Source organism: Ctenocephalides felis, unplaced genomic scaffold, assembly GCF_003426905.1.
Source record: "Ctenocephalides felis isolate EL2017-DRISC unplaced genomic scaffold, ASM342690v1 CF-g0.4_SCAFFOLD_03573, whole genome shotgun sequence".
Classification (NCBI taxonomy): Eukaryota; Metazoa; Arthropoda; class Insecta; order Siphonaptera; family Pulicidae; genus Ctenocephalides; species Ctenocephalides felis.
This window is the reverse complement of record NW_020539727.1, coordinates 12,501,611-12,511,595: the sequence shown is the minus strand read 5'-3', so window position 1 is coordinate 12,511,595 and position 9,985 is coordinate 12,501,611. Positions and strand designations below refer to the sequence as shown.

Below are 9,985 nucleotides of genomic sequence, written 5' to 3'. Positions count from 1 at the left end.
AACCTTCTATAATAATAGAGTTTATTGTCTAAATAAAGGAGCAATACAAAATATAATAGGCCTACAAAAAAATATTTTCTCTCATATTACTTCTTAGGCTCTAATTACCCCCTTAGGTCATACACAACTAAGGCATCTTTTTGTTAAAGTACAATTAATTTATTTCTTTAAAAAAAGTAGAATAAAAAAAACTTTGTTCATGTATACATGAATTTAAAAAAAATTAAATTGACCTAAATTTAAAAAAAAAATGACAAATCATCATATATATATTATCCAACTCTGTTTTTCAAAAAAGTTGAAGATCAATTACACGATACAAAAAATATAATCTTTATTGCAAATTGGATAACCGTGATAAGATAAGATATTACATTACAATATATAATTAGTAAGAGTATTAATTAGTAACCTTGACAACCACAAATCTTCATCTAGGAGATAAAATTAGATTGCCATAATTTTGCACATTTGAAACCTTAAACAGTATTTCCTTGGTCACCAAGAACCAAGAGCAATTTTATCATGGAGCCTTGGTTAAAAATTTCAGTTTTGTTAAGTGTTTTCGGTTTCATAAAAGAAATCCGTCCATCGGAACCGTTTATATCAAATTACATTCTCGGTGAATGGAGAAATATTACAGAAGAACAATTGTCTCAGGATGTGTATCCAGTAGGAACCTATTCCTACTTGGCACAATTGGTTTTGGTGTTTTTGATCACTGATTTCTTCAGATACAAGCCCTTGATTGTGGTTTGTGGTATATCTGGTATAATTGTTTGGAGCATGTTGCTATGGACGACAAGTTTGGTGGATTTGCAGGTTCTGGAATTTTTTTATGGTACCTACATGTCTACAGAAGTTGCTTATTATACTTATATTTATGCAAAAGTTGATAAGGAGCATTATCAAAAAGTTACGTCCCATACAAGGGCTGCTACTTTGGTAGGCAGATTTATTGCAGGTTCATCTGCACAAATTTTGGTGTACACCAAATTGATGGATTATAGAGATCTGAATTATATATCTATTGTGGCACAAATCCTGGCTACGACTTGGGCTTTGTTTTTGCCCTCGGTCAGCAAAAGTTTGTACTTCCATCGGGACGACGAAGTTAAAACAAATCTTCCACAGTTAGAACAAGGGAATACTACCCCAACTCACCATAAATCTAATAAATATGCAAGAGCTTTCAAAATCCTCTGGCAACATTTCCTATCAGCCTACACAAATTGGCATGTAATTCAATGGAGTTTGTGGTATTCCTTAGCAATGTGTGGGTTCATACAAGTGCAATCCTACATCCAAATCCTTTGGGCCCTTATAGAACCTGATGCAGAAAATTCAGGGCTCTGGAACGGTGCCATAGAGGCTGCCTTGACCCTTCTAGGTGCAGGTGCAGCCCTTTTGGCAGGTTACCTAAAATCCTACAAAGGAGGACTATTAACCTTAACAATTTGCTCATTCCTAGAAGGTGGTGCAATTTTAACATCAGCCCAGACTGATTCTTTATGGTTGTCATATGCTGGGTATATTATTTTTGGTGCCTTGTACATGTTTATGATAACTATTGCAAGTGCTGAAATTGCGAAATATTTGGATGAAGATAGTTTTGGGTTGATTTTTGGGATTAATACGATGTATGCTTTGGCTTTTCAAACAATTTTGACTGTTGTGGTTATCTCGAAAGATGGATTTGAATTGCAAACAAGGGATCAGTTTATTGTTTATGGTTATTATTTTATTGCTTTAGGAGCTTTATACTTTGTTGCAACTATTGTTATTTATTTTATTAGGCCGAAGAATAAAGCTCAGATTAGTTGATGAGATTTAAAATTCTGATAATCCTAGTTATGTTATGTTTTTGTTTAAAATATCTATAATTCTAGATGAATTTTTCTGGAAATTGAAATCGTAAAAAATATGTTTGACTAAGTTGATAATTAATTTTTGTAGTGTTAGCATTTTTTTCATTTTGAATTCATTTATTTTCCGAATAAAATATTAACAATTGTTTCAAAATGGATCTTAAGATATAAATGTAAATATTTAATTTTTCATGATATTTGGAAAATCTGATTACAACAAATATGTGGCGAAGTTCTTGGAAGCAAATAATATATAAAAGAATGCATTTTGATTAAAATTTGAACAAATAAATATTATATGAATGTAGCTGTTTGCTGAAAAAAAAACGATCAAAATATCAGTATTTATTTAGTGTAAGACTAATATTTTATTTATAGTTAGTAAATACTATTTGGAACTGATGTATGGTTTCCAAAATTATGAGTTTTATTATTTTTATTGGATTCTATAAATTATTAATATAAATATTTTCCAAAGTTTATAGTATTTATTATACTAGAATAAAATTGTTAAATTTATAAAAATAGTAGAAAAATTATACCAATATAATAATAACAAATAAAATATTTAAAAAAATGAAATACAAGTGTAAAAATACTAATTATTTTTGAGTTTTTGATAAGATAAGTTGACTGAGTATGTAATTAAATTTTTAGTAAGCGTTTATTTTAAAACAAATTAAATTTCAATATCTAAATATTCCTAAAAAAAAAAATTCTTATAAACTACTTCCAAAGAATTATAAAAAATATCAATTTGATGAACTTATTGAAAAAAATAGGGTGGCTTTATGTTTAAAAATAATTTATTTTATTTTTTTATAATAATCACAATAATTTTATAATATCATTTCATTTCAGAATTGATGTATTATATTACTGTTTTTTTTTAATCAACAAATTATTAACTGATTTTGAAATTCTTGATATTTTAATTTGTTTCCAAGAAGGAATTTAAAGAATTAAAATAACAAAATGACACGCCTATTTGCATATATTTAATTATATAATATTTTATAACTACACTTAAAATTGAATAATAGAGGAAGTAAACACGTTTTACAATTGAAAAAAAAAAATTGATAATAAAAATTAAAATTACGATTAGATAATATATTTTAATAATACTTCTCATTGCGATTCCTAATGAAGATATAAAAATATAAAAAATTGCCTGTGAACATTTCTTTCAAACTGAAATGCTATAAAATTTATACCTCATTCAGGCGCATTTTTTTTTAAATACGTGGATAACATTTTCATCTTATTTATATAGTTGCAAGATGAAGTAATTTGCTTTAATTACATAATCGGTATTTTTTTAAAAAAAACTAACATTAAATGTATCTATCACATGAATTTTTAAAATAAACGTGAACGAAAAATTTGTCACTTTTTTGCTAATTACAAAAAATATCATTTTTGATTTTAGATTTGATTGTTTTATAAAAATATGGAAAAAAGTATAAGAAAACAGATAGTTATGATATATAATTTCTGAAATCAAGTACTATATTATAATATTCAACTATGATGATTTTTTGAACTGAAGCTTCACTTTTGTAAGACACGATAGTTTTAAAATTAAAAAAAAAAGATATATAACTAAAAGAATAGTTTGTTTAACATGCTAAATGATGACATACGTACAGTGCCAAATACATAATAGTTTTTTGATTTATTGTTTTTCATTTCGAATTTAGTGTTTAATAAATTTTATATTTTTTGTGGTTACCTGGTTTAGTTACTGAATAATGACACGCATTAGGTGTCAAAACGTTTAATAAAATAAAAAAAATTAACTTTTTATTAATTCCACGATTGGGCTGCAAAATACTTCTTGAGACTTCTAAGGTGGTCCCTAATATGGATATTTTAGAATGCTTCCAAATCGATGAAAAAAATATCTGAACACTTGTGCTCCTAATATTAACTTCGCACTCCAACCAAAGTTTCTTGTTTTTTCCAACTAGTAATAAGTAAATACTTATATTATTAAACTTGTCAAATTTTTGTTGTATTTTTTTTAAAATTTATTTATTTACTTTGTCGCTAAGTCAAAAAATTATGAAAATCAAATAAAATTTTACCCATGTTATTTCTATAGAAACTTTGGTTGGTGTGCGGACTATCTTTAAGTTAAAAATAAGGGCTTGAAATTTCATTTCAGAGATTTTTTTGTCAATTTGGAAGCATTTGAGCCCCTGGGAGCAAAGAAATTCAAAAACATCCACCTTAAGGACCACCCTAGTAATATATATATATATATATATATATATATATATATATATACTAGCAAACTCGACGAACTCCGTTTCGCCACCAGATGGTTTCGTGAGAAAGATGAAGAAATTTTTTGTTTGTTTTATATTTGAAAAGAAAAAATTTGATTTTATCATACAGCAGTAATGAATTTATTTCGATTACAAAAATTCAGTGTTTTTTAGTTGAACTTCTCTAAGTAAATGAAAGTGAATCCGCAAATTATCCGTTTCATTGAAGTGCTCTTTGGTAAACCACATTTTTTGTTTTTTGTTCCGACGGTAACAAAACAAAGCGGATGCTTTTCCAACTCGCGAACAGGCAACGTATAACTGCCCATGTGAAAAACAATGATTTTATAAGTAATCTATTTGAAATTTATCCCGCAAACACTAAGCTATTGGCCTTGAGACTTTTTAATTGTCATTGCGAACGCGAGGCGATCTGGTAATTGCAATCGTTTGAAGTCAAACGGAAGTCCAGTCGGAATCATTGGTATGTCACCAAATCGCCAGCAATTTTTGATTGAATGGTGAAATTCAGTGCGTGTACATCATTATTCTTTGCGACAAGAATTGCTCGTTGACTTAACCAAGCATAATTCTGATAATTCTCACTAATGTCATTACTCGAATTTTTAATTACGGTGCGTAAAGTTCCAGCAATTTGGATTAAGGCACGATGCCATGAACCACTAATGTTCTTAGCTATAAACCTTGCGGATCTTTCCAATGAAAGCAAAATTGTCGAAATCGGTTCGTGCGTTCTGGAGTTAAATCGTCAGGAAGGAAAACCCGACTGATTTTTATATATATTTAGATATATATATATATATATATATATATATATATATATATATAATGTGTGTGTACATGTATGTATTTTCTATCATATATAACATGTGCAAGGGATGAAATCAGTTTCGAATTGGAAACTCGTTAGCGGTTTGGTTTGCCTTTCCTCCGGGAGGGTGAACGAACCCTTCGGGCAGATTGCCTATTTGTTCCGGAAAAAGTCCGGAAAAGAGCAGATAATGTTACACAACAACATGTAACATTATACATCATTGTTTCAATATAAATACACGTTGGATCAGATTTAGAGGAAAAATAATGGAATTATTTGCTGGATAAGCTATTTTTGTTATGTTATTAAACATATTTTTAGATCTATAATTATTATAGACCTACGAAAAATAGTTTTATTATACACATTTGTAATCCATAATTTTAATAATGGAAAATTTTTTTGAAATTTCTTCGTGACAATCGAAAAAGTTAATAATTACTCAATTTTTATTGATTAACTTTAAATTATTTTTATTGAAAAAGATTATTCATACGTCCCGCGAAACTTTTGCAACTTTCTTAAGCAAAACTGCCATTCAGAACTAGTTCATCTATTTAACAACTTGTTCGTTTATTTATTTACTTCTTCATCAACTATTTGCTCTTTATATATTTAAATTTTTAATAATTTTGAATAAATTCAAATTATAGAAATCGAAAAAAAAATCAAAACTAGTGGGGCGAATGGCATCGTGCCTTAAGGCAAATTGCTGGAACTTCCCGTACCAAAAAAATAATAAAAGATTAACATTTTTGAACAAAATTTACTCTGAAGAAATTAGATTTTCGAGAAACTATAAATTTTTGACAAAAATTTACTTTTTTTTAAAAAAATACATTTTGAAGAAAAATGTATTTTGAAATAATTTGGAAATTCTAAACTTTTTTTCCAAGCAATCGTACTATACTTTAACTGCATAGAGACGAAATATCGAAGCGCTTAATCGCCACGTCGCCGTCCAACGGATGAACATTGGTACGGAACCCATAGGAATGTAAACAAAATTCATACTTGTTGTTAAATTCTCTATAAAATATCTGATAATTTGATGTGCATATGTACTTTTTTTTTATTAGATCTCCGAAACCGCCAGACCTGCCTTCATGAAAATTTGATCAGTTCTTCTTGTTAATACAAGTAAAATGTTTTTTGAATTTTAAAAATCGGACGCTCCGTTCTCTTAAAAACCGTGTTACCATTTATAGCACTTTTTGCCCCGTATCTTCGAAACGGCTAGACCTGCCCCCGCCAAAAACTAATCAGCACGTCTCCTTATCAGTACGAATCGAATGTTTTTTGAATTATTTAAATCGATTGATCGGTGTTCCCGAAATCGTCGACGAAAATTTGTATCCGCACGCACACGCACACGCACACACACACATACATCATTTTTTTCTAAGGTATGTCAAAATATTCAGAAACCTTTGAAACGTAAAGATATATAAAAATTTTAATTTTCGATTTTTATGCGATTACTATAACTTGCCCCTATCTTTACGTTTCAGAGATTTCTGAACACTTTGGCATACCTTAGAAGAAGTAATCGACATATGTGTATATGTGTGTGCGGATACAATATTTCACCGACGATTTCGAGAACACGGATCAACCGATTTGCTAATTAATTATAGTTGTTTTTTTTGTGGTCCACATAAATACCATGTATTTTCCAAGTTCGATAATACTGAAGAAAAAATCTTGGTTGTCCACAAAAAGCTTCCATGACGCCCACATTTAAAAATTATGCATAATTCGTGTAAATATAAAATTAAACGTGCAAAACAGATGGAAAACCTGTTTTTTATTTTGTAATGATCTATATAAAATAGTTCTCCCGAGAATTTTCTAAATTTTCCATAATTTTGAAACAAATATTGTCCGGTCCATCTAAAAATAAGGTTTGAATATTGCGCCACGATTTTACAATATTTCGCCGTTAAATATTTTTTTGGCGATTTTTTTTGTATTTTTCTCTTGATTTTGTGTGATATTTATACACGTAGATTATTTCATCTGGAAGAGCTATTAAATATCAATATTCGTTATGATAGCAATATGTTGTGTGTGCAGTTTTATTGATTAATTCTACTCCATTTATCTCAAAATCGAAACAGTTCGTGTGTAACATATGGCGAACAGAACTAATGTAAAAATTATTACTTGTTGGGATCGATTTTATATTGTATTCATAATATTTTGTTCAGCTTTAGTTTTAGTAAAATAATAAAGCCTGATGGACCTCTGCCTAATACTAATTAGCATCATTCCCAACTGATGTCTTCCAAAAATTTCCAAAATCGGTTTAGAATTCTTTACAAAAATGTCTTACATAATTTTAGCTTTTTTCAATTATATTAAATAGTTTTTTCATAATTTTTTGTTCTGCAACTAACTTTTGTTCTGGAACTCTAATTTTGGTACTAAGATAGCTCTCACTCATACCAATAAATCCAAAACAATAATTTTGCACAGTTCAACAATTTATTTACCAAACTACAAAATTAAGTTAATTTTTATCCATATTAGCAACAATTCTTGGATAAACTAAATCAATTGCATCGACACCCATCAAAAAATCAATATGAGACCACAAAGTATGATTTACTTTGTATAATTCTTTCAAATTTGGAAGTTGTTCTGCTAAATACTCCACATCCTAAAATAAATAATAAAAATTTGAATGTAATTGAATAATAAAGAAATAAATTTAATTAATTAAGAATAATATCAAAATTTACTGATTTATTAAAAATATTATCGAAGTACTCTATAATGAAATAAACACTAAGATATATTAATTGGAAAATTGTTTAAGCTTGAAAAATAAAAATAACAATTTATTAATATAAATTTTTATCATTCATTTTATTCATATAAATTTTCATTAAATGAAATCATTATTTCATTTTCAATTGAGTTTTGAGAAAAAATTATCAAAAAAATTGACCATTATATAATTTTAGCGAAGACTGATAAATTTTTTGTGTGATGGCAATTTTCAATTAATTTAAAATAAATGCACATGTTCACTTAGCAATTAAAAAATACATTCACAAATCATTTCAAATAATTTAATGGGATTTGGATAAGAATATATGTTTTTTTTACCTTATATGATACGACTACATCAGCTTTGGAATAATACAAATACACAGGAGTTGTAATTACAGACAAATTATATTCCGGAGGATGAATATGGCCATAAATTTGGCAATTTTTCACCAAACCGTAGTCAAATTTCTGGAATTTTCCTGAAAAATAACATAACATATTTTATTGAACCATAAGTTCATGGAATTTACGAAAATACTTTTTTAAGTTTTACCTGATTTTACTAATTGTGCAAAGTGAAGCAATTCCTTTGCAGATCCACCAGATGGAATGTTTTCTAAAATTTCGGGAATTAATGTCTAAAAATTAACAAATAATATTAATTTTATCTTTAACCTATAGTATATTTAAAATAAAAAGGGTGTTTTTTTAAATTTTATATTCAACATATAGTATCTCCAAAAAAAAAAATCGTGTTTTTTTAAATCATGTCGAACAAATTGAGAACAGTCGACTTTCAGCCGATCATTCTTAGAATTTATATTTTGCACTAATTCATTGAATAATATTAATTTTACAAACGTTTCGAGACTAGGTTGAGAGACCAAAATTAAAAAAAAAAAAAAAGCATTATGTGTTATCCGTTACAATTTGTTCTTAAATGCACGTGCTTACGAATTGTCGGTGTCTGAAACCTCTATACAAGGTCAACTTGATGAATCATGAAATATCTAATAGGAATGAAAATGAATAGGGCCTAGTTGAAAAATAGATGTCGCTAGGAGATAAATATTTTTGATAGAAAACGGTTTGTTTATAAAAAAATTATTTTAAATTATTATAATTAAATATATATGTACACAAACTACACAAAAAATCACGAAATATTACATGGGAGAGGTAGCGGCATAGTAAAATATCACGTGCATTTATTTTTTACCTGAATTTTTGAAAATAAAAATCCACATGATAAGTAGATAAGTATAAATGACAATTTTCTAAAATATGTAAAACACAAAAATTACTTATGTCACCTTTAACAAAAAAAATTTTACTACGCTTAATGCAAGGTTTTTACATTCTTCAGGATTCACATTTTTTAAGTTCTATTAAGCTTTACTGAATATTATTTATATGAAATATAAGGCTTTACGGTATATTATTTTTTTTTTTTAATATTTTGAGATTGTAAATCATTTAGCACAATTTTTAATGCATTTTGTAAGCTTTCGTTATGCCTATATAAATATCCATAGAAATATCAGTATAAATATCAATATAAATAACGAAATTAATGTCAATATTAATGTCAATGGCGAAAATGGCTCAGTCAGTAGCATGCCCGAAGGAATCCTCGGTTCGAGTCCTAGCACTGACATAGAATTGTCATGAAAAATTGGATAGTATACGATATATAAAGATAGTATTTGATATAATAAAGATAGTATAAAATGTTAATAAAATATCGAAGTAAACATCAATATGAATAACAATATAAATTTAAATATCAATTCAAATATCAATACAAATATCAGCATAAAAATTAATATGAATAACAAAATAAATAATAATATAAACAACTATATAAATATGATTATAAATAACTATATAAATATGATTATAAATATCACTATAAATATAAATATCAATATCATAATAAAAGCAATGAAGAATGTTAAATTAAATAAAATTCTACAAAATACATAAGATTTTTACAGAAAATTATGAGATTTTACTGCCTTTCACATGATTTTATTGAAATTCATAAAATTTGCTAAATTTTTTATGGCTTTGCTGATTATTACAATAGAATTTTGATATTTATCTATGTTTCACTATATTTTACTCGGTTTTCAAACATTTCCCATTTCAAAAATTTGCTCAGTTTTATAAGTTTTTCACGAATTTAAGGAATTTTACTGAAGTATTATTATAAGATTGTAAGAATTTTA

At 27.2% G+C, this 9,985-nt stretch overlaps 1 pseudogene; it reads left to right on the top strand.

The window, feature by feature from the left end:
- The first annotated feature begins 525 nt into the window (after positions 1–525).
- Positions 526–1,889, top strand: LOC113389363 (annotated as a pseudogene).
- Positions 1,890–9,985: the final 8,096 nt, after the last annotated feature.